Genomic DNA, 24766 nt, shown 5'->3' on the forward strand with positions numbered 1-24766 from the left:
AAACACAGTCCCTTGAATTATTTTTTTAATAAACAACTTTTTAAAGATAAATGGTTCCTAATTTCCCTCATTCTATTTGTATTGAAATTATTTTCAAACGATTGATTCTTTTCTGTGCTACTGAAAAGATGTAATACCAACGGAAAGTTATTTATTTGTCCACATCAAATTTCACATATTGCCACTTCTCCGTTTTGTGACTAATTCCTACCCACCCAGCCTGGATTTCCTAGGTCCAACACAGCACATCTAAATCTTGTAAAGATGTGACTCTCCTGTTACATTTTTAGTCAACGTGTTCCATGCACGCTGGATGTTGGTAATATCTGCCGACGACATTTCCTATGAAATAGACAAAAGGCGGAGGGCTCGTATTGCCTGTTCAGTGCTTCTGGACAGAGGAGGAAGTCATACCTTTCTTTCCCAGGGCCTTGTTTTTTCTCTATGGAAAGCCCTGGACATTGACAGCTGTGGGTGCCAAGACAGGAAGCAAGGCAGTTCCTGTGTTCCCATGTAGGGCACAAGCACTTTGCTTAGTGTTCTCCAAACCCTCATCTTTTCAATGACAAGGAACTATAGGACCAGCCAGAAAATCCAGGGTCCACTTAACTATGGACAAAGTGGACCTCAGACTCCATGGCACAGTCCTCGTTCCCCTGACCCCTTCCCTCAACGATCATGAGCATCCTGTATCTCAGCTAAAAAAAATCTTACAAGTGCTATCAATCCAAGGACTCTGGCCAAGGTTTGAGCAAGAGCTGTATTTTCTGATCTCTGGGTGGTTATGAATCCATTAATAACAAAGCCAGAGGACTGAAGAGAAGCATGGTGGGGGAGGGTCCATTCCCAGTTTTCTGGCAAAACCAGTTCTCAGATGTGGCAGGCTGATTCTTTTCTAACCAAGGTTAGAAATCTACAGACCCAGTGTGACACATGCTGTGGACAGGTGAGTAATGAACTTGAGTCTTGTGGAACAAGGCTGTCTTCACATCTACCCTAGCTCCCTCTGTAATCTCAGTTCTGCTCTCATGCCCGGGCTCTGCAAATAAACCAGTATTAAGTAACATTCCACAGAATGACCAACCATTGGGAGATTGTCTCATTTGCTTCAGAGATTCCTTCATCTTTTTTTTTTTTTTACTCCAAAGACCAAGGTTTTATGATACCTTAAATGACTACAGGAGATTTCTAGTTTAAACCTGTTACATTAGCACCCTGTCTATAGGCTTGGGGCTGAGGGCACTGCCAGGGTGGACATGCTCTGGACCAGCTGCTCTAACACCAGGCCCTGATATAGTCAGGTGCTAAAGTGAATTGTTACTACTGATAAAAGGCCTTACACCTCACATTATCCACTTTTCTGATAACCTTGAGAACAGATTCATGGTTATCACTATAATAGCATCAATCACCCCTGCATCCCAAAATGACTCCTTGAATGCAGGACAGGGAGTTGAGTTATAGCCAAGGTACTAGGAAGTAGGCCACCCAAACGAGAAGGTCTATGAGGAAACGTCACTGGACATTTATGCCCTAGAAAAACAAACCAAGGTGAGACTCCCAGGTTTAGGCCTGTGCCCTCATTGTAAAGAGAAAGAGGCCTTGAGGAAGACACAGGTTCAAACACCAAGGGGGTGGGGCTGAGACCGGTCAGATTTCTTAGCTGGCGATCTGAAGTCCTTTCCACCCAGGAAGGAGCCGACTACACGTGATATTGTAACTTACAATAAGAACTATGTATTAAAGGAAAAAAAAAAAAAGAACTATGTATTTGGTCTTCGTCTTGTTTCTGGCACAGAGTTCCTAACACCCTGGGAATTTCCTACCAGGAGTATTTGGTCTTTTGTCACTGGTTCCCAAAATAGCTCCAGAGCCATAAGGTGAAAAGAATGTCTTGTTACTCATAACGAGTCCCTGTCAACCATATCAGAATTTATGTTAATGAGGTAACTTTGGGAAAGCTCCTTGGTAAACTAAGGATGGGGGCTGGTTGCAAGGGGAACCAAACAGCTGATTAGAGAGTCCAAACTTTCAGTCCCAACCCCTAACCTCTGGGTATGGGGGTGGGGGTGGGGGACTGGGGACTAGAGATGTAGTTCAATCTCCAATGGCCAATGATTTATTCAGGTATGCCTATGTAATGAAGCCTCCATAAGAACCCCAAAGGATGGGGTTCAGAGAGCTTCCATGACAGTGAACCTGTGAAGATTCAGGGAGCATGGTGCCCCAGGACAGGGCACGGGGGCTCACACCCTGTTCCCATACTTTGTCCTCCGCCATCTCTTCCATCTGGCTGTTGGAGTAATATCCTTTTATGATAAAATGGTAAACAAGTAAGTAAAATGTTTCTCTAAATCCTGTGAGTTGCTCTAGCAAATTAAACGAACCTGAGAAGGGAGTCATGGGAACCTCTGATTAAGAACCAGTCGGACAGAAGCACAGGTGACAACCTGAATCTGTGACTGGTGTCTGAAGTGGGGGGCAGTCCTGGGGGAATGGTACCTTCACTTGTGTGGTCTGATGTTATCTCCACGTAGACAGTGTTGAAACTGAGTTAACTGCTTGGTGGTACAGGGAAAACACACACCAGAATAGAGTTTTAAGAAAGAGGTGGGTTGGGAAATATTACAACTGGAGAAGAAGCACCACTGTGGTAGGGAGAGACCTACATTTTAGCAAAAGCAGGGTTAGTGCCACTTGCTTCACCTTTCTCTGGCATGGAGGTGGGGCGTGTAAAGATCAAAAAATAACTCAGTCTATTACATGAGTGGGAAATGACAAGATGACCTAGGTTTTCCAGCTTTGAGATATGGTAAGTGATCTACACTCTCTGGCCCTGTTTTCTTATCTAAAAAAAGAGGACTGTGCCTCTCTCTTGCAAGGATCAGATGAAACAAGAAACCTGAAAGCACCCTACGAAGAAGCTAATCAAATGTATCATCAAGCCCAGCAGTACTTGAGGAGGAAGGAAAAGAGGAAGGATTTAGGGGGCTGAGAGATGGGGGGGGGGGGTAGTGGAGCAACAGGGCATAGAGGCCACAGGTCCTGAAAAGTGTGCCAGAGCTGGTGGGTGGTAGCCATCTCTGCTTGCCCCATCTGTTTCCTCTGAACCTCTGAAGCACTGTGCATGGCACTTTCCATACTGCCAGTGTGGGATGAGGCCTCCTGTTTAGCCTCCATGGCTTTCACTCCTGTATGTGATGACAAATTAATAGCTCACAAGTATTGAGTCGTTACTGTGAGCAGCCACTGGGCTGTATGTGTCTCCTCATTTACCATATTACGAAGTGAGCACTCATGTTAACTCTACCTCGCAGAAGAAGACATCAAGAGCTGGGGAGGGTGCCTGGGTGGCTCAGTGGTTGAGCTTCTGCCTTTGGCTCAGGTCATGATCCTGGAGACCCGGTATCAAGTCCCACATCAGGCTCTCTGCATGGAGCCTGCTTCTCCCTCTGCCTGTGTCTCTGCCTCTCTCTCTCTCTCATGAATAAAGAAAATCTTAAAAAAAAAAAAAAAAAAAAGAGCTGGGGAGCCAGAGCTGGCACACAGCACCCAGGAAGACTGACCGCCCAGAGTGTACCCTGCTTGCTGAGCTGTGGGACAGGCAGGCTGGTCTAAGGAGGAGGTGTTATATGGCAAAAGAAACATCAAGGCTACACAGACTACTGGTTATTACTAAATAACTTCAAATCCTCCACACCATCCCAGCAATTTCTTTTGAAGCATGGTGGGCCTGGATAATCCCATAGATGGAAACAATTGAGAATTTCTGGAAATTGTGTTAATATGGAAGGACAGAGCTGTGCTTTCTACTTGGTACTGAACCTGTCACTGGTTGGTAAGATGCTGAGTTAGCAAATTACCTTTTAAATGGAAAATAAAGGACATAAGGTAAGAGGGCTGGAAAAACATGGAGAGCTAAGGGGTAAAAACTAATGTCTCCACCTTCTTTCCTGAAAGGTCATCCAATGACCAAGATGGATTTTCCCACTCTATTGCCCCAATCTTTTCTCGTAAATGTTCAGTCACAATTTAGCATCAACAGCTCTATGGAATGATAAGTACTGTGATCTTTATAAGCTATCTGAAGGTTAAAACATCTAGGAAATTCTGATACCATTTTGGAGAAAAGTTCAAGCCAAATTAAAATCAGCTCTGTGAACAAAGACAAACCAAAGGTCCACAAAAAGTCACTCAAATGACAAGATTTAGGCAAATTTCATAAGAGCCTTTCGTCATCATTGAGGAAGTGTGTGCAAGAGATGCTTTCTCTTCGTTCGTGGGAAAGCTAGAGGTAGAGCCACTGGGACACTCCCTGCCAGCATCCGAGCCCAGATAGGGAACTGGGATGCAGAGCAAGCCCACCCAGCTGCTCTCCCTTCTCCTATCTCATTCTCTGGCGGAGGCAGCATCCGGCACGTGTCATGTCTTTAATATGTGCCACTGACAGAGTGAAGTGCCAGCCGAGGCTGACAGTGGTTCCCCTAAGCCATCACCTGCTCCCACCAAGCTGTGGCAGAGACAAGGAAGTTATGTGGTTCCTAGTCTTTCTCTGCCAATCTCTCAAAATGAGGAAGGAATGAATGGCAGAGCAGCAAGAGGGAATTTGTAATTACCCAGTGCTGCAGCAGATGGGCTCTATAAGCAAGTGCTGCTACAGGATTACTCCCCCCCCCCCCCCCCCCCGCAATCCAGAGGAGCCCTTCTAATGGAGACCTTACTTCTGTTCGTTCTCGTCATCAGATCAGCTGAAAATGATACTGCCAGAACGGCCGACGAGCGTTGTGTTCAGCCAGAGCCCAGCTGCTTCCTGTCTTTCAACAGCAGATTGCGTAAAGGGGGGAATCCTCAGCTGGCTACAAACCAGAGCTCCCCCGCCTTGCCCACCTGGGGCAGGGCCTCGGCCCCTGGAACTGTAAGGTCAGGGTAAGCCCACTGGTAGGTGACCCGACAGAGGCCCCAGGAGCACACACATGTCCTGTACCCTAAGCATCTTCCTGCACCCAGGTCCTTCCACGGCTGATGGGACAACTGAGGAAGGCCAGGAGCCACTGACTCAGGCTGTGATTCTCCTGGTCCTCCACATTTATCTTAGGATGTAATCAGCTCTTCTCATTTCCCAGAACTGCAACCTTCTCCTTTAAGACCTGATTTCTGGGGCGGGACGTGTGCTCTGCATGTTGCCCCAGTTCCCTCCCTGACCCTCCCTGTGATAGCTGATGCGCTATTTTAACGCTGCCCCAGTTCTGCCTGTCTCTGGGATCACCTAAAGGGAGAAGCATCTACAGAAGCAACCAGGGAGAAGGAAGCCAGGCTGTCTAGGCAGGTCCCTGCGTCCCCGGGAAGAGGGGCTGATGTAGATCCCTCTCACGCAGGGGCTGAGTCCCCTACTGTTCAGTTCCTAGTTTCCACCCTGGAGCTCTCCCCTCACATCCTGTGGTGCTTGTCTGTGACATGAGACTTGACTAAATGAATTCAGTAACATGGGATTTCTTACAAAATAAAGATCAGGGGGGTAACATGGGATGACTTTTGACATTTCTATACTGTCGAAGAGATGTGCCCCCAAGAGCAGAGGCTGTAGGTATCATATTCTTCACACGTACTTTCCTGCCCAATCCCTGAGAAATAACTGGAAACCAATGCACAGTTTTTGAGTTGGTAAGGCATGGGACAGTCTCGCTTGGAGAACATTCTGAACTAGAAAAAGGCCCAGCACTTCTGACTTGCTTCTTTCAAAACCCCTCTGTGGACTCAGCCTCTGCAGTTCCATTCCAGGGGCTGAGGCTCACCCCAGGAACCAAGAAAATTCTCATAAGTGGATACCAGAAGAGAGCCACACTGACACCTAAAATCAGTTAACATATTCGTGTATTTTTTAACATGTTTGTTGTGACAGTAGCTCTATATGTCAGCTTGACTGGGTCATGGAATGCCCATTATCTACAGGTGTATTTAGGAGGGGGTTCCTGGATGAAATTAATATCTGATTGGTAGACTAAGTGAAGCAGACAGCCCTCCCCAGTGTTGATGGTCATCATCCAATCCAATTTTGAGCTGTCTGCCTGAATGATCTGGGACACTGGTCTCCTGTCCACAGACTGAGACGTATGGTATCGGTTCTTCTGGTTCTCAGGCCTTCAGACTCAAAGTGGAACTAACTCCAGAAGGGGTTCATGGATCTTCAGCTTGCGGGTGACAGATCATGGAATCTCTTAGCTTCATACTTGCATGAGCCAATTCCTTTTTTTTTTTTTTTAAAGATTTTATTTATTCATGAGAGAGATTGAGAGAGAGAGAGAGAGAGAGAGAGAGAGAGGCAGAGACACAGGCAGAGGGAGAAGCAGGCTCCATGCAGGGAGCCCAACATGGGACTTGTTCCCAGGTCTCCAGGATCACACCCTGGCCCGAAGGCGGGGCTAAACCGCTGAGCCACCTGGGCTGCATGAGACAATTCCTTAAAACACTTTCTCTCTTTCCCTCCCTCCTTTCCCCCACCAATGGCTCGGCTCGGTTTCTTTGCAGAGCCCCAATACATCTACTAATTAAACTGCCAAACAATAAAACTTGAAAGACTGGCAACGTCAAATGTTGGTGAGGATGTAGAACAACTGGAACTCTCAGATACTGTTGGCAGGAACCATTTTGGAAAATGGTCTGGTAGTTCTTTATATACCTAGCCTGACATAAGCAACTCCTCATTTACACATTTACCCAAAAGAAATGAAGATAGGTCTACAAATAAATGTTTATAAGAATTTTCATCACAGCTTTATTCATAACAACCAAAAACTGGAAATAACTGCCCATCAGCAGAGGTAAATAAACTGTAGCATGATGGGTTATAATAGATCACCACTCAGCAATAAAGAGCAATGACTACTGATATATGCTTCAACACAGATGGATATTAAAAACATGCTGAGGACGGACATAAAGGAGTACATATTATGATTCCAAATGTATGAAGCTTTACAACCGGGAAAATTCTATAGTGGAAAAAAATCAGAACAGTGCCTGTCTCCAGGTGGTAGGAGCTGGGGCAGAAATGAACTGAAGAAGGGATGAGAGACCTTTTTGAGGGAGTGAAATATTCTAAATCATGAAGAGGATTTGGGTTACACATATGCATGTACATGTCAAAATTCAATGAATGTACACTTAAGATTTGAGATTCCATTGTTTGTAACCAGAAAAAAGAAAAACTAAGCAAATATTAAACTAGTTAATGGTATACATGCTGAAGCATTTAGAGCAACATGTACTGACATGTGCATTGAGATGAAATGCATAAAAATGATGCATAAGTTAAACTTCTTCCCATTTTCCTGTATATTTGAAATTTTCATCATAAATCATCAAAAAAAAGTATCAAGCAGTGAGGGTGTATGTGTGTGTGTGTACATGCATGCTAATTTAGCTACTGGTCAGGGAAGGCCCCTCTGAGGGGGTGACAGGTGCCAGAGAACTTGGTGTGTTAGGATAATAAGGGTCAAGTCACAAGCACACTAAGTACCAGAGGTGGCAGGGGACAGTGGGGACATGCTCTCTTACTGTCTATGCTCAAATACTTTTCATTTATTCTGAAAGCTGAATCGATTATCTTGTCTGGATAGAGGATTCTTTTTTTCCTCCAGCTTTATTAAGGTATAATTAACAAATAAAATTCTAGGTGCACAATGTGATGATTTAATATACATAATACATTGTGAAATGACTGCCACAACTAGTTAATATATGTATCACCTCACATATTTACATAACTCTTCTTTTGGGTGAGAAGACTTAAGATTTTTTACTTTATTTATTTATTCATGAGACACACAGAGAGAGAGGGAGGCAGAGACATAGGCAGAGGGAGAAGCAGGCTCCCTGTGGTGAGCCTGATGTGAACTCGATCCCAGGACCCCAGGATCATGGCCTGAGCCAAAGGCAGACGCTAAACCACTGAGCCACCCAGGTGTCCCAGAAGACTTAAGATTTTAGCAAATTTCCATCATACACTGCAGGATTTTAGGGTTTCAGGTCGCTTACTAACATCTTTAATCGACTTGGAGTTGATTTTGTATATGGTGTAAGATAGGGATCCAGTTTCATTCTTTTGCATGTGAATACCCAACTAACACTACTGAACAAACTATCCTTTCTTCATGGTATATTCTTGGTGCCTTTGTAAATAACTGACCATATATATGCATGGGTTTATTTTTGGCCTCTATTCTGTTTCATTGGTCTATGTGTCTGTTTTTATGCCAATACCATACTGTTTTGATTACAATAGCTTAGTAACATAATTTGAAATCAGAAAGTGTGATATCTCTAGTCTTATTGTTCTTAAGATTGCTTGGACTATTCAGGATCTTTTGTGGTTCCATGCACATTTTAGGATTATTTTTCCTATTTTTGTGAAAAATGTTACGGGAATTTTGATATGGATTGCACTGAATGTGTAGATCACATTTTAACAATATTAATTCTTCTGATCTATGAACATGAAATATATTTATTTGTGTCTTCTTCAATTTCTTTCATCAGTGTCTTATAGTTTTCAGTGTACAAATCTTTCACCTTCTTGCTAAATTTATTCCTAAGTATTTGTTTTTGATGCTATTGTAAATGGAACTGTTTTCTTAATTTCTTTTTCTGATACATCACTGACTCTACTGAATTTATCAGGTACAACAATTTTTTGGTGGAGGCTTTAGGATTTTCTATATAATAATACTATGTCATTTCATAGTTTACTTTTTCCTTTCCAATTTGGAGGACTTTTATTTCTTTTTCTTGCCTAATTGCTCTAGCTAGGACTTTTAATATTATGTTGAATAAAAGTCGGCCTGAGTATAGGATTATCAAGTTGTTTTCCGTTTTTTCCTCAACGGTCTACAGATAAATTCTACCATATTCTAGCTTTTTGATGCTGCAAATAGAAAATTTGATATTCTTTTTCCTTTGTAAGTAATGTGTTTCTTTGCCCTGAAAGCTTGGAAGATTTTTCCTGTCATCCTTAGAGTTCAAATATTTTACCAGGATATGCTTAGATGTGTCTTAATTATTCCCTTAGTGGTAAGTCATGAGTTTGTTCACCAATTATTTCTAGTGTTCCTCCTCCTAGCTATATATTATAGTAAGATTGCATTTGCTTATTCACTTTGAAGTTAAAAGTGAGGTTTTGATTTGCTTTGGCTAGTGAAATGTGAGTAAAAGTAATAATGTATACACTGCCAAGCAGACAGCAGACTTTAAGCACTAGCTTATGATTCACCACAGACCTGAACTGCTGTATTGAGATGAACCCTCTACCACCTGAGGTTCCTAGGTAACAATGAGCAGACTACCACTCCACATACCGCCCCTGCACCCGGCAACTGTAACCTGTACTGGGTACTGTACTGTGGGGGGAAAAAATGAATCTGTTGAGTTTAAACTACTGAGCTTATGGGACTATTTTTATTACATCATCAACCTAGTTCTAGCCTGTCCTGACCAATACACTCTTCCTCTACCTTCTTTTCCTTCTAATATTCCTATTACTGATATGTCAAATTTCTTGTACCTCTTCCAGATCTCTTACCTCCAACTCCATAACTTCTGTGTCTTGGCATTTTCTCAGGAACTCAGCCTCTCTAACTCTTGGGCCATGGCTGCCTGCCCTGCTGCTTGGCTCGAGGAGGTAAATAGCTGGCATTGTAAGTCAAAAAGATGAGATGTGCATTCCAGCCATTACTGTCCCAAAATCCTCTCTGTCTGGATATTAATATTCTATTTTTTAAATATACACACTTCCTTGCATCAGCAACAATTCACACACTTATATCATTTTTAATGTCTATGTATTCTATAGTGTTAATATATTGTGTTTAGCTTTTTCCTTTTGTGGGTGTTTGGATTCCCAATTTTTACCTACTATAAAGATTCTCTCAGTAGTGATCTCCAATCTCTCTACTCTAAGCACAGAATATTCCACCCCCAACATATTTTTGCTGTTTCTGGATTCCAGCTGACTGGTTTGAAGGAAAGAAAACTGTATCAAGAGTCAGAAGAACCAGGCTCTCCCTATCACTAGCCAGGTGGTCTTTTGCAAGCTATTTAGCAGTATTTATATAGTGCCCAGTGTTGTTCTAAACACTCTAAAGAGTGTTCTGTACAGAGAAAAAGATATGTGGAATGTGAGGTGGCCATTTTACTTATGCTGCATGCAGTACAGCTCAAATATACTAAGGCTAACTGTTAAATCTCCCTATTTTATTTCTTGGTCTGAAGAACAGGCAAAGAAATGAAAAATGAGTTGATCCTACATAACATATTTTGTGGACTCTAAGATGCCATCAATTTAAAGAGACATTATTATAAACCTTCAAGAGAGGGAAAAAAAGAAAACCTCTGCCAATTATAATCTTAAGGTGTGATGATATGATACATACTGATTTTTGAGTTGTTAAATTGTGAAATGCATGTGCCTTAGAATCAGTGAATATATGAGAAATACATATATGGATATTTAAATCTACATATATAGACCAAATCCCAATCATATACCCGATACATTTACTCCTGTTTATTTACTGCAAATGAGAACTGGCTCAATCAAGATATCTACAGAGGGAACAAAGGGAAGAGCTGCAGGGTGTGCACATGGATATGTATGTGTCTGATGACATCAAGCCCACTCCGCTTTTACAGAAACTCTAGGCAGGTGGAGCCCAAAAACAGCATTCTAGCCAAGTGAATAAGAGGAAAGGCATTTGCCGGAACAGGAGCTATGGCTATTAATCTGTTCTGTTTCCTTTGCCACTCTAACCTACTTCTTCCAGAGAGAGGCCCTAGGACTATTTAAGAGGAAGTGTTGGGGAAAGGGGGAAGTGGGAACATGATGGTCTGATGATCCAAGCCTGAGCAAGTATGAATATGGAAAAGATAAAAGCCTCAGAGTGACTGTGATCAAGTCCCCAACTAGTGCCCAGGGAAGATGAATGTAAAATATAATCCTTGAAAAAATAAAATAAAATAAAATAAAATATAATCCTTGGTCACCTAGCTACCATGCTTAGTCAAGTTCAGGAGCATCCAATCATGATTCAAATAGTGTGTAGGTAGACTCCAGATTAACATTTGGCTTTTATTTTAGAGATGTCTTATTTGAGGGATGGATTCTCTATTACAAGAGTAATACTGTCTAAGGAATCAAGCCAGAATTTCTTTAAATACTTAGATATTAGTGATCACCTAAAAGCTAGGCAATGGGAGAGACAGGTCTGGCCAGGAAATGCATAGTTACTTAGCTAAATACCATGCTTTCCTCTCAATGGCTGCCCCACCTCATTCCAATCCCTAACACACCACACATCTATGGCCCTTGGACCCAATATCCATAGTTGCTGCTGAAGTGGGTTTTCCAGTGTTTGGGCAACTCTAGAGAACACTCTTAGATGTACGCAGGAATCCTCAGCCTTTTCTTCATAAATTCAACAGCAAACAGTGGGGCCACAAACCATGTCACCTCAAAAAAGACAAAGGGAACAATAAAATCCCTTTGGGCAAAAAAGGGCAGTTATCACCTGCAGAGGATTTGTGGAATGGTTAGCAACAGAAGGGAGCCTCACTTCTTCCAATTCCAGTTGGGGACACTGAATAGGACATCAGGCATGTAGGTCCAGCTTCATTCACAGCAGGTGCCAGCAGCCAGGTCTGTGGAACCACCCTGCTCTTGGCCTGTTTCTCTGATATTCTTTTTCAAATCCTGGGGTCTTGATTGATTTTTTTTTTTTTTAAATCAACGAACTTTGCTTCTTCTTCTTCTTCTTTTTTTTTTTTTTTTGCAGTTTATGATTTTATTTTTTAAAGGATTTTATTTATTTATTCATGAGAGACACAGAGAGGAGAGAGAGAGAGAGAGAGAGAGAGGCAGAGGGAGAAGTAGGCTCCATGCAGGAAGCCCGGCGTGGGACTCGATCCCGGGTCTCCAAGATTACACCCTGAGCTGAAGGCGGTGCTAAACCGCTGAGCCACCAGGGCTGGTCTGAACTTTGCTTTTTTTAATGAATTTTTTGGAGGAGGTGGAATTAAAAGTGAAAAGGAGAGTTATGGAAGGGAAAGGACAAAGAAGCAAAGAGTCACACAAAATCTATACAGGATCAATAGTTCATTTCTGAGCTCCTGAAGGCATCATCTACCTCGGTGTCCATATGGTTGATGGGAATTTCACTGACAAGAAGGAAAACACTTGAACATACTACTGTATCATGTGAGTCAGAATCTGACTCACCAGGCAAATGGACATGACACTCACATCTAAGTGACTGCTCATATTAAAAAACATCATTTGCCTGGCACTACTGATGCCGACAGCCCTGGCCTTCATGTCACTGAAGGTCTGCTGGAAAACTCCTCCACAGCTCTCAATGTAATCTCAGGATGCAGCACACGTGCTGCTGTATTCACTTCCTAACAACTATCAGCTCCAGCTTGGGCCCTGGCACGCAACAATACTGCAGGCTGAGCTTGGCTATTTGGCAGAATGAATGCTGGCTGGCTTCTTGCCTAGGCCTAGACCTGGCCCTTCCCCAGCAGGGCATCCTCTGCTCAGCTGTACCTCCAACACAGAAGTAGATGGAAGCAGGAACTCAGAGGACACAGTCCTGTAGGCCACAACTGTGCTTTGAAATGGAATCTAAAGAGGAAGAAGCCAAAAGAATAGAATGGAGTTGTTTTTGAGAGCCTAACTGCAGTAGAACAATCAATCTTATCAAAGGGAACTCTAAGGTTTAGAGAAAGCCTTCATGCTTCACTCCTGGCTTTTCTGTCATCCACGGCTGTGAGTACCACAGAGGAGATGCAAAGAACCTAGAGAGCTAGGAGGTACTGACCAATGAGTTAAAAAAGGATTCCCCAGAGACCCTCCAGACACAAAGCATGAGCTATAAGGATCATCAATTCTAAGCTCCCTCCCTAAAATAGCGTATGACCCCTATCAAGACACATAAAGCATGCTACTGTACTGGTTTTCCTATCTGTGCTTCAGATCGCTTTGAGTGTGGTACACAAAAATGGTACAGGGAGTTAGCAAGAGGAAAGACACTTCAACATGGTGGAAGGAACGTGGCAATACCTCACAAATCCTTATTCACAGTACTAGTGCCAAAGTGATGAAAGTCAGGGGTCTCCCAATGATAAGCAATCTGCTTGGCTGGCAAACAAAAACCCTGTGATATGATATAACATGTAAAATCAAGTATATCTCAGTGGACAAAATATTAAAACAGTAAGCTGACCCTGTGTTGCACCTTATACACGTTTATGCAATGGGAGGACCACATAAACAATTCCTTCTTCATGTTGACATTTCTACCTTGATGACTATTTTTGCACAGATTTTGACATCCCCTCTTTTTTTTTTAATGATTTTTAAATTTATTTACTCATGAGAGACACAGAGAGAGAGGCAGAGACATAGGCAGAGGGAGAAGCAGGCTCTCTGCAGGCTGATGTGGGACTTGATCCCAGGACCCTGGGATCACACCCTGAGCCAAAGGCAGATGCTCAACCACTGAGCCACCCAGGCATCCCTGACATCCCTTCATTTCAAATCAGCACATCAACTTACCAAAATATTGGCATCAGGAACCTAAATATTGATCAGTATCACTTAAAGATACCTAAAAAAATAAGCAACCAAACAGAATGAAACAACATGGATCTGGACTCAGAATTCCACCATTCAAGTCATAAGCTACGCGGCCAAGGCAGAGTCGCCTAGCTTCCTTGAACTCCTTTTCTTTTGGTCTGTAAAACAGGAATAATTCTGCCAGCCTCGCCATTAAATGGAAACCTATGTGTAAAAAGCTATACAAACATGCGACAGGCAGAATAATGGTTCCCCAAAGATGTCCCGATCCTAATCCCAGATTCCTGGGAATAGGACAAAAAGGGCTTCATTGGTGGGAGAAATTAAGGATTTTAGAATGGGAGATCATCCCAGATTATCCAGGGGAGCCCAATGTAATCGCAAATTTCCTTACAAGGGAACAAGAGAGACAAGAGAGTCAGGAGAGCAGATGTCAAAGAGAGATGTGAAGATGCTACGCTGCAGGCTTTGAAGAATCGAAGAGGCCATGAGTCTAGAAAAGTGGGAGCCTCTAGAAGCTGGAAAAGGTGAGGGAATGGGTTCTGCTCTAGAACCTCCAGAAGGAATGCGATCCTGCCAACACTTTGATTTTTAGCCCAGACTATTTCAGACTTTAACCTCCAAAAATGTAAAAGAGTAAATTTATGTTGTCAAATTTGTGATAAGTTGTTATAGCAATAATAGAAAATTAATGAAGAAAGTTATAGGAGACATGGTTATTCTCCTAAACAATCAAATCTTAAAGGGGGGAGGTAGCTGGGGTTCCCTGACTGCTAAAAATTGCTGGAGCATGATATCCTCTCTTGGAGCACCACTGAAAATTGCACAACTATTTGCCACACTCAAGTTGGATGAGCAACCAAGTGAGTCAGCCTGTCTTGTCTGCCCATTCATTTTACTCTGTTTATTAAGTGGTAAGGAAATATGGCAAAGCCCTGAATATAATTTCTAGGCTCATAATGATCTGTTAGGAAGGAGAGAGGCAACATGACTGCAGAGTTCTCATTCTTTTCATATTTTTTCTAGTCTTAAGTGAACATCTAGTGAGCATACCTGACATGCAGCTTCTTAACCTGAACACTTCTAGAATGAACATCTCAGGGTCTGTCAACATCCTGAAATAATATGGCAGGTTCTGTGGCAGGGATGTTTTTGTCTGGGGGAATGGATCCATACACTTGGATTGTCAAAGGGTTTGGGCTTATAACTTAAAAGCTAATAACCATTTGTATAATAAAAGATTACAGACAGAAGATTATCTGACATTTTGGGATATTTTGAAAACAGACCCAACACTTGTGACTTACCTTTAGTAGGGAGTAGAGGGACCAGCCAAAAGAAAAATATGGAACCTGGCCCTCCAGGGCTCCACACCTCATGATCAGGGTCATTTAACATTTACTAAAGCACATCAGAGAGCCATTTACAACAAGTCCATTAAACATAATTTCCCTTTCTACGGAGTCCGCATACATACACTCATCCCTGCCTACAGAATACTCTCTCAAGGACACCCACCCTTCAGCAACTGCCCCCATTTACAATGAAGAACACCTTCAAAGAGTTATCTGCAATGGCTCTCTTCACTTCCTCTCCTTCCATTCCCTCTTGAACTACCTCAATCCTCAAAACTGCCATTACTAAGGACCTCTGCATGATTACGTGAAATCAATTCTCCAAAATTCAGCAGCATTTGAGAAAGGTGATCCTCCTCCACCTGCCCCCACCACACTGTCGTTACACTTACTTGTTTTTTGGTCCCCTATAATGCCCTTTCCTCTGACGTCTGCTAGTTCCCACTTGCCTCCTTACACAACCTCTCTAACAGCCACCAATCTTGATTCACCCTCCCAGGGCCAATGTACTTTATATTCTTCTAAGCACTCACCACCAATGCACCTGCTATCTGTTGCCCCCATTTCAATATAAGCTCCGTGAAGGCAGAGTCTTTTTCTATTACGGCTGTATTCCCAGATCATGACATATGATAAGCTCTTGAAAATATCTGCTGGATGAATGAATATCACACTTCATGCAACTGTGTGAAAAAGGCCCAGATGTACAACTGGAAAGAGATAACAAATTAAGGGTATGTCAAACTGTTGTTTGAGTCCATTCCCAGCAGGGGCCACCTTCTACCACTCAAGGCTCCACCAACTGCCAGACCACAATGAGAGTTAAGTAGGATGGTGCAGTGTTGTAGTTAAAAACCCACTGCGGTCATGCTGCTTCCTGCCCAACTCGTGGTTCTGACATAGGGTGCAGATAGTAATCACATGTGCGTGTACACAGAGTGCAGGCACCCTTGCTACCAGCACTATGGTGTACAGCGGATGTGAAGGGCTCTGCTTGGGTTGCCACCTGGGCAGGGCTTGAAAGTCCTGGGGGCAGGAAAGAGGTCAGCCCTGCCTCCATGCTACAGTAAGTCATACTGAATTAGAATACTCTGTGGTTTCTCTTTCCTCTCACCAACAAGAGCAGGCAGAACCTTTCTATAGACTTCTCCCCACATGGAAGTGCCTAGAGATCCAATAGCCATTTCCTAGATGGTGGGGACTTCTGAATGCTTTAGAAGTCTAATAGATATATTTCCTTAAAAAAAAAAAAAAAAAAAAAAAAAACCACACAACTTTTTATTATGGAAATTTCTAGACAGACAAAAAATAGAACATAATGAGCTCCCAGGTAATCATCATCTAACTTCAACAATGATCAACTCAGAGTCAGTTCTGTCTCATTATCTCTTGGGGTGTACATGTCTTGGTTTGCTTGGACAATCTTGGTTTAAGCTTGTCCTGATATAATTTTTTTTTTTTTAAGATTTATTTATTCATTTGAGAGAAAGAGAGAGTGTGTGCATGTGAGTTGTGTGGAGGGGCAGAGGGAGAGTGACCCATGAGATCATGATGTGAGCTGAAACCAAGAGTCAGATGCTTAACTGACTGAGCCACCCTGGCACTCCTGTCCTGGTATAGTTAAGAGCCCTCTCTTTTAGTCTCAAACATACCTGGGACTGGACAATAAATTATATGGTCACCTGATTTCTACCCCAACCCACTCCCCACCACACCCAGGTTGTTTTGAAACAAATTCCAGACATAAGTCCATCTATAAATAATTCACATTGTGGTAACAGATATTTTAATACAGATCCACACCCGTTACACACTGCTCTTTCAACACTCTTGTTGGGGGCTTTCATGTCTCATAACAGAAGAGCCAAGAAAGGAGAGTTAAAATTACCCCTGGATAGGCTCTGTGCTATGTGCTTGCATGTGGGTCCCTATATCCCCCCTGTGGACCGATGGAGTGACCCCAGCTTATGGATGGGGCTACCAAGCACATGGAGAAGCCAGTTATGTCTTATGCCTGACTGCCTCCACTGTGTGGCCTCTTTGCACTACCAAGCTGCCTCCATACAGGAGGTCTAGAAACAGTCATGGACAACAGGGTAACAGAACAGACCTTGGCAGTTGTGGCTTATTTTATACATGGACACAAAAGGACCAATGTGATTCTGAACAACTCAAAGTGAAGAAACTCAAACTTCAAACTGACCCACAAGAGAATAAAACCCCAACCTTTATCTCTGGATGGTATTGCTGTAAGATTCCAGAGCCAGGTTAAAAACTGGGGCAGTCTAAGGAGCTTACCTTCCCAGTACCTAGGAGAGAATGGGGCGAAAAAGAAGACACAATCCTCTCTTTTGAGTCTTCAAAAGAAATGATCCTAGAAAGTTCACTGGTCTACCCCACCTCTGGGGTATGTTTCCCAGAGGCCAATCAGAAGATAGCACAGGGTGTTCACTACAGCACTGAGTAGCAGTGAGCTCCAGGCATATATATGAGTATCATGTAGAGCATGTATACTCTGAAGCATTATGTAGCAGGCATCAGCAATGGACTGAACATACACACAGGATAGATAATGAACACAGTGACAAGTAAAAAAAGAGAGACAGAGAGACAGAAAGAAACAAAGGATTTGGAGTACCAAGCCATTCACTTAAGTGAAAAACACGAACTAACATCCAAATGCAAAACCAAAAATAAACACTACACATATGCACACAAAGCAACAATTCATAACACACCAGGTAAGGGAATACACATCAAGCACATCTGTACTGCTGGCTGTGGAGTAGAATGGCGAATAGGAATAAAAGGGAGTAAATCAAAGCACAAATTAATAAAACCAAGAGAACGGCCTTGCCCAGATCAATGATAAAATGCCACAAACTGAGAAACAGTATTAACTCAACACTCTGCATCAGAGGGAAATTAAAAAAAAAAAAAAAAAAAAAAAAAGCACACTATTAACAGAGGCCAGCAAACAATCAATACTTGTGAAAAGTAGAGCCTGGCCTCAATTTTTCTAATGCTCTCTTTCACTCCTTCACCTGATTAGCTAACTGGCTGACAAATGGCCCAGGATCAGGGCTAGGAGAGCAGGGGGACTGACACGATGCCTCACTCATTCCTGCTGCTTACATGTGAGAAGGGTATGACAAATGGCAGCACCTGGGTTTCATCCCTTTAGCCCCTGCATTTCAGAGGTGAAGGTAGGTGGGGGGTTCAGAGTCCCATACACTGCACTGCCTCTCCTCAAAGTGTGGGCCTGGAACTAACGGATGGTCCCAGAGGCACCTGTTTCCGGCTTGGTGACTCAAGTCACAGCTCTGGTTAACATTTCTTACCAGAAGAAGGAGGAGTTTGATGGGATGATCTAAAGCCACAATTGCTCCTTGCTCTAATACTTAGTGCTTGTGGGCACATGTGTGTGTCCTACCACATAATTAATCCATATTATTAAAGTCTAATGTTCAATTTTGTGTACTGAAAGCTGAATCCACTTTCTCCATTTTATTGAGGGTTGCCAAATGCCAGGCACTGATTGGCGTAGAAGGTAGAAAGAGTACCGTCCTGGAGCTTAAACGCTGATGGGGGATACACACAGGCACACGGGCAAGTGGACTGCCTCATAACCACTAGGATGAGAGGGACAGGACAAGGTGCCAAGTGGGACTGGGAGTAAAGCCCTCAGTGAGATCTTGAGGCTAGGGGCTGGAGTGTCAGAAAGGCTTCCGGTACCTAGGTACAGCTAAGCCCAGACGGGAGGGTAAGTAGAAGGCAGCCAGGCAGCTAGGGTCGGTGAGCAGAAGGAAACAGAAGGAAGGAAGGGAGCAGAAGGCTCTAGTTCTAAGTAGATGGGACAACATGGCCAAAGGCATGAGGACAGAGAGGCTGTTCTTTCAAAGAAATAAAATGATCAGTGTGGCTGGATCAGAAAGGTAAAAACTGATTACTAGCCGAATGGAGTAGCAGCAGACTGTGTTTTCCAAAAAATGGCCTTAGGACTATTCCCAGTCCCACATGCACTTCCAGACCTTGCCATTCTTCACCAGGCTCTGGAATCTGTTTTCCCTTTCCTTAAACCTTGGTGGGCTTGTGATTGTTTTGACTAAGGGAATAGAGCTGATACACTATGACTTGTGAATCTGTCACAGGAAGACAGAGCTGCCACCTTGCACTCTCTCAGGACCCAGCACCCCCGAACCCAGCTGCCATGCTGTGAGGAAGCACAGGCCAAAGGGAGAGGCCACACACAGCAGTATTCTGGCCGAGAGTCAGCCATGTGAGTCAAGAGGCCATCAAGAGACAGTACCCCATCACCCAGTTATCCAGCTGAAGCCCCAGATATCATGGCTGCTCCTGCTGTCCTCTATGCAAATACCAGAGACACACTCTGTGAGCATAATAGTTATCTTATACCTCCTAGTTTGGGTTATTTTGCTATGCAGCCCTAGTGCAAGAACTGGATACATAAAATACAGCATATCCATATAATGGAAAACTGTGACAGCAAAGCAAATGGAAGGTCCACAACCATACTTAACAATATGGGCACGTCTCACAAATATACTGAGGAGGAAGGGAACAGACATAAGAGTGCAGAGTTTGTGATTCTATCTACTTAAAGTACAATTATAAGACAAATCCATGCTGTTACAAGTCAGGAGAACCGTTACCTGATATGGGGCAGTGACTGGAAAGGGCCATGATGGAGATCTCCTAGGATGCTGCTTACAGAGTTGTTCAGTTTGTGAAAATTCACCAAAATGCACACTTAATGATATAATGTTATCGTTAAGAAAGTGGATAAGCACTTTTCTGTATGTACATTAAACCATAATTTTAAAAAAAATTCCTTCTTTTAATGTTGACAGGTAGAGTGACCAAAAAAAAAAAGTGGATGCTAAAGAGGGAAGTAGGGACCAGATCTGATAGGGCCTTGTAAGGCACATCAAGGACTTAGGTGCATTATTCCAGAAACATTACAAACTATCCAGCAATTCTGACATTGACTACATTTCAGAAACACCACTTTGGTTACAGTGCAGTAAACAGATTGAGTTGGTCTGAAAGCCTGCAGAACAATTAGGGGGTTGCTGCAGTCATTCAGGCCAAAAGTGGTGTGAATGGAGAAAAACAGGCCTGGGCCAGGCTACCCCGCTGCCCTGCCAACCCCTGGTAAACATTAAGGTCCCCTATGCCACTAGGGCCTCTGGACTGGCTGCCCAATGAGCCATCTGGCAGACTCAGAATCCAGGAGGGACATCTGGTCCATGTAACCCTGAACAATTACTTATCTTGATTACTAAAAATTTTTTGGCATCTTCTTATACATTGTGCCCAACCCTGGCAGAAAAGTATATGGATTAAAAAGATCCTTAAAGGTGTTCATATTCTGGGGTTTATTATAAGTCAGAGAAGTGGGTGCAGAAGTAGTTAACAATAATGCTCAAGCTTCTGGCTTCAGAAAGCGGATAAATAGTGCTTTTTACGGACATATGAGTCCTAGGAGGAGGATAGGTTATGGGAAGGGGGTGGGGATGAAGGTGAGGGGCAGTTTTGAACACATCAAGTTTGAGTAATCTGAGACACACACAAGTGGAAACAGCTGGCTCATCTGGTGTGAGGACCTGAGGCCCAGAGGGAAGGTTTGGAGTGGGGATGTGCCTGAGGGTAGAAACACTTTAAAACAGAGAAGGAAAAAAAAAAAGCCATGGGAACAGAGAAGCCCACCCTAGAAGAATGTATAAGGATCCCAACCTGGCCCCTGAGGGAAACTAACATTTAAAGGACCACACTTAAACATGAGTGCAAATACCATGGATACTGGACGTAGAAGAACACAGCTAAGAATAATATTTACAGTACATACTCTGAGATCCAGAGCAAAACAAAATAAAACACAAATGAAGTTTCCAAACTATAGCTATCTATCTGCAGAGCAACTCTTTCTTACTTTCCTTTTGTTCTTGTTTTTGTTAGCTGGAAAGTGGTGTTACTAAAAGACTACCTCTTGACTTTGGCTAACCTTAACTCAGATCTTTAAAATGATAAAACAACACTGTTCTCTCTGGCTTACAAGCAGCAGAAAGTACCCTTCTCTTACTTTGAGTCCTACTGGTTCACCTCAGGCCTTGGCTTGATTCCATCCATTTGCTGACTGAAATGGGGAGGCGAGAGTGGACCCTCCTATTTTTGAGTGCATCCAAATGACGTGGTGAGGTGGCTTCAGGCCTGTTTTGCAGAAGAGGAAAAAAGACTCACACAAGTAAGGAAATGGACCCAGGGTGACAAGGGAAGTGTGCTCTCCAGCCCTAGCCACCAGGGCCAAATTTTAAACTTGGATTAGGGAGATTATATTCCATATCCCAGAGGGAAGCGGGATGGCTGGCTGGAGACTCGGAGCTTGCTGTACAGACTCCAGACCCCAGAACCAGCCTTGGCCTTGCTCCCGGCGCCAGCTAGTGTTGGAGGCCCTCGCACACACCTGGGGCCCTCTGTCTCCAGAGGCCACACTCCAAAACCAGATCACCAGGTCTTTAACTTTTTGGACTGACTGATGTTTGAGCTTGGCTTCAAAAGGCACAATCAACCAACTAGACAATTGGTGAAAAAAGAACAGCAGGTAGGAATTAGAACTCAACTCAACCTCCCAAGGAAGGGGTTCTTGCTGCCCCACTGCCTGCTCCCCACACAGACAGAGGCTCCCAGCCTGGTAGTGTACCCACCCTGCGGATGGCACAGCACTTGGGAATTCTCCCCCTAATCACTTCGGCATATTATAAAGTGTTCATTAATTGTAACTGCCATCATCTTCCAGTTTGAGGCTTTACCAAGGCACTGCACCCTTGAGGAATGCCGGCACTTGGCTGTAGACTCTGAGGCCTGTTTGATATGACATCCTTCGTCTCCAATGTAGATCAATAGATTTTTATTGTAAAATGTATTTCTGTGCTAAAATATTTATATGTTGATTTTTTTTCTTCTTATGCCATGCCATCTATAGTATTTTGAATTTTTTTTCATTCTATTTTTTTTTTAATTTTATTTATTTGACAGAGAGAGAGAGAGAAAGTGTGACCACACAAGTGGGGGAGCAGCAGAGGGAGAGGGAGAAGCAGGCTCCCCACTGAACAAGGAGCCCAAACCCAGGACACTAGGATCATGACCTGAGCCAAAGGCAGGTGCTTAACCCAACAGAGCACCCAGGCGACCCTCTCCTTTAAAAAAAAAATGTATTTATTTGTTTGTTCGTTCATTCATTCATTCATTCATTCAAGACACACAGAGAAAGAGAGACAGAGACATAGGCAGAGGGAGAAGCAGGAGCTCGGTGTGGGACTTGATCCTAGGACCCTGGGATCATGGCCTGAGCCAAAGGCAGATGCTCAACTACTGAGCCACCTAGGGGTCCCCCCCACCTTTTTTCATCTTGAAATACATTTTCTTTACATGGAAATAATACAACCTCACTAATCTCTTTTAAGACATAATTATATTATAGCCTATTGTACAGAGATAGAATTCTTTAGCTGATTTCCTACAGATAGACATTTAGGTTGACTTCAGTATTAGAAACAACACTGCATCTTGACAGCACCTGAGTATCTTGGGCACTTGTCCAGTTTCATCCTTTGGGTAAATTTCACAAAGTAAAACTGCTTAGTTAAGACACAGATGTTTTACAACTTCTATCTACTATGAAAAGGCACAAGGTTAAAAGTAAGAGTAAAGGGGATCCCTGGGTGGCTCAGCGGTTTGGCGCCTGCCATTGGCCCAGGGTGCGATCCTGGAGTCCTGGGATCGAGTCCTGTGTCGGACTCCCGGCATGGAGCCTGCTTCTCTCTGCCTGTGTCTCTGCCCCTCTCTCTCTCTCTCTATCATAGATAGATAGATAGATAGATAGATGATAAATCTTTAAAAAAAAAAGAGTAAAAAGTCCCCAGTTCAACTCCCCAGAGGTAATTATTGATAAGAGTATCTTTTTCATCCTCTAAGGACATAGCCCTCTTATTATTTATCTGCTCCTTTGCTAGAGCCTCATCATGGGCTTCCAGGTTTTCCTCTTTCTTGGTTTGTTCCCTCATTAGGATGGGAACACCTCTGTCAGCAGCTTCTTAGGAAAGGACAAGGTTCCTGAGACTTCACAAATGACTTAATTCTAACTTCACATATCTGTGGATGGGGGGCTGGCTGGTTGGAGGTTTCACTGCCAGATGTCAGAGGTGTCAGGCCTCTCCCCCCGCCCCCCCATCTTCGTTTCTACCCTCTGATTGCAAGGGCTGATTTAACACACTCTACAGTTCATGGCACTCTGGCCTGAACAAGCCTTTCTCTTGTTTCCTTTCATCCCCAACAGTCCTTCCTTCCAGACCCTCTGCTCCAGAAGCAACCATTTAAGTGTACTTTTTGTGCATCCTCTGGTTTATAGGTGTGCTTGCACAATGTTGATTGTCATTTTGGGAATGTGGCTGTTTTACTACTTTGCTCTTTACTGAATCATTCCCATCAGCAAACAAATATGCCGGTATTTCTCCAATTTTGGAAAAATGCCTTCTCTTGACTCAGCTTCCAACAGGTATGTCTCCATTTCTTTGCATCACTTATATCCAAAAACTCTCCCGAAAGGTTGCCCATACCAGTTAATGCCTCTTTTCTCTTCCACCCTAAACCCACTTTCACGAGACGTCTGCCTTTACCACTCCATCACAGCAACTCATCAAAAGCACTAGTGGCCCCATGCTGCCAGACCTAAGGGTCCACTTTCGGTCCTCACCTGCTTGGGCTCTCATGGGAGCACAGATCAGGTCACTGGTCCTCTTTGATCCACTTTTTCTGCACGTGGTCTCCACACGGCACACTTTGGTTCTCCTCACCCGCACTGGTTGCTCCTTCTGTCTCCTTTTTTGTTTCTTTCTCCTCTTCCTCCCAACCACTTAATAACAGTTATGTCTCAAGACTCTGGTCCTCTCAACTGTTCTCTTTCTACGTCCTCCCCCTTCTGAGTATTGAGGTTTTAAATATCCGTGTTTTTGCCTTATCTGTGCTTGAAAAAGTTCTTCCTTGCTCCTGTGACACCAAGACATTCTGCCTTTTTTCCTTTTTTTTTTTTTTTTAAATGATCCCGTATCCGCAAACCTTTGTGCCTGGGAGTTTTGGAATTTAGACTGTTCCAGACTTAAGAAAGATGATGTCATGTGATATCTCTGTTAACATCCAGGACAGCACCACATAATTACATACATGAACAGTTTTGAAGTGACCCACCACAGAAGTCAGTGATCCAGGCAAGGATCATCAATAGATATTAAAACCATTAAATTTGGGGATCCCTGGGTGGCTCAGCGGTTTAGCACCTGCCTTCAGCCCAAGGCGTGATCCTAGAGTCCCGGGATCAAGTCCCACATCGGGCTCCCTGCATGGAGCCTGCTTCTTCTTCTGCCTGTGTCTCTGCCTCTGTGTGTGTGTGTGTGTGTGTGTGTGTGTGTGTCTCATGAGTAAATAAATAAAATCTTTATTTTTTTTTAAATAAAATCTTTAAAAAAATAATAAAATAAAAATAAAACCATTAAATTTTATCATTAAAATGATAAAATCATTTGGTTGCCAAAGAACAAGGTATCTGCAACTCACAACAAATCGCCCTGTTAGTAACCTGCTCACTGTCAAGGGAAAAAGTGTAAAGGGGAAGAGCTGGCAATTACCATCTAACCAAATGATCAAACTTAAGAAAACCAGAATGACATTCATTGTTTATCTCCTTATATGATACAATACAAAGTATGTAGCA

At 43.2% G+C, this 24766-nt stretch overlaps 1 protein-coding gene across 5 annotated transcripts in view; it reads right to left on the reverse strand.

Annotated features, from left to right (window-relative positions):
• The window catches only part of ZNRF1 (zinc and ring finger 1), a 103807-nt gene that overhangs the window by 15471 nt on the left and 63570 nt on the right, over positions 1-24766 (reverse strand). The gene's annotated exons all lie outside the window — the stretch shown is intronic.

This window comes from Canis lupus, chromosome 5, assembly GCF_011100685.1.
Source record: "Canis lupus familiaris isolate Mischka breed German Shepherd chromosome 5, alternate assembly UU_Cfam_GSD_1.0, whole genome shotgun sequence".
Lineage (NCBI taxonomy): Eukaryota > Metazoa > Chordata > Mammalia > Carnivora > Canidae > Canis > Canis lupus.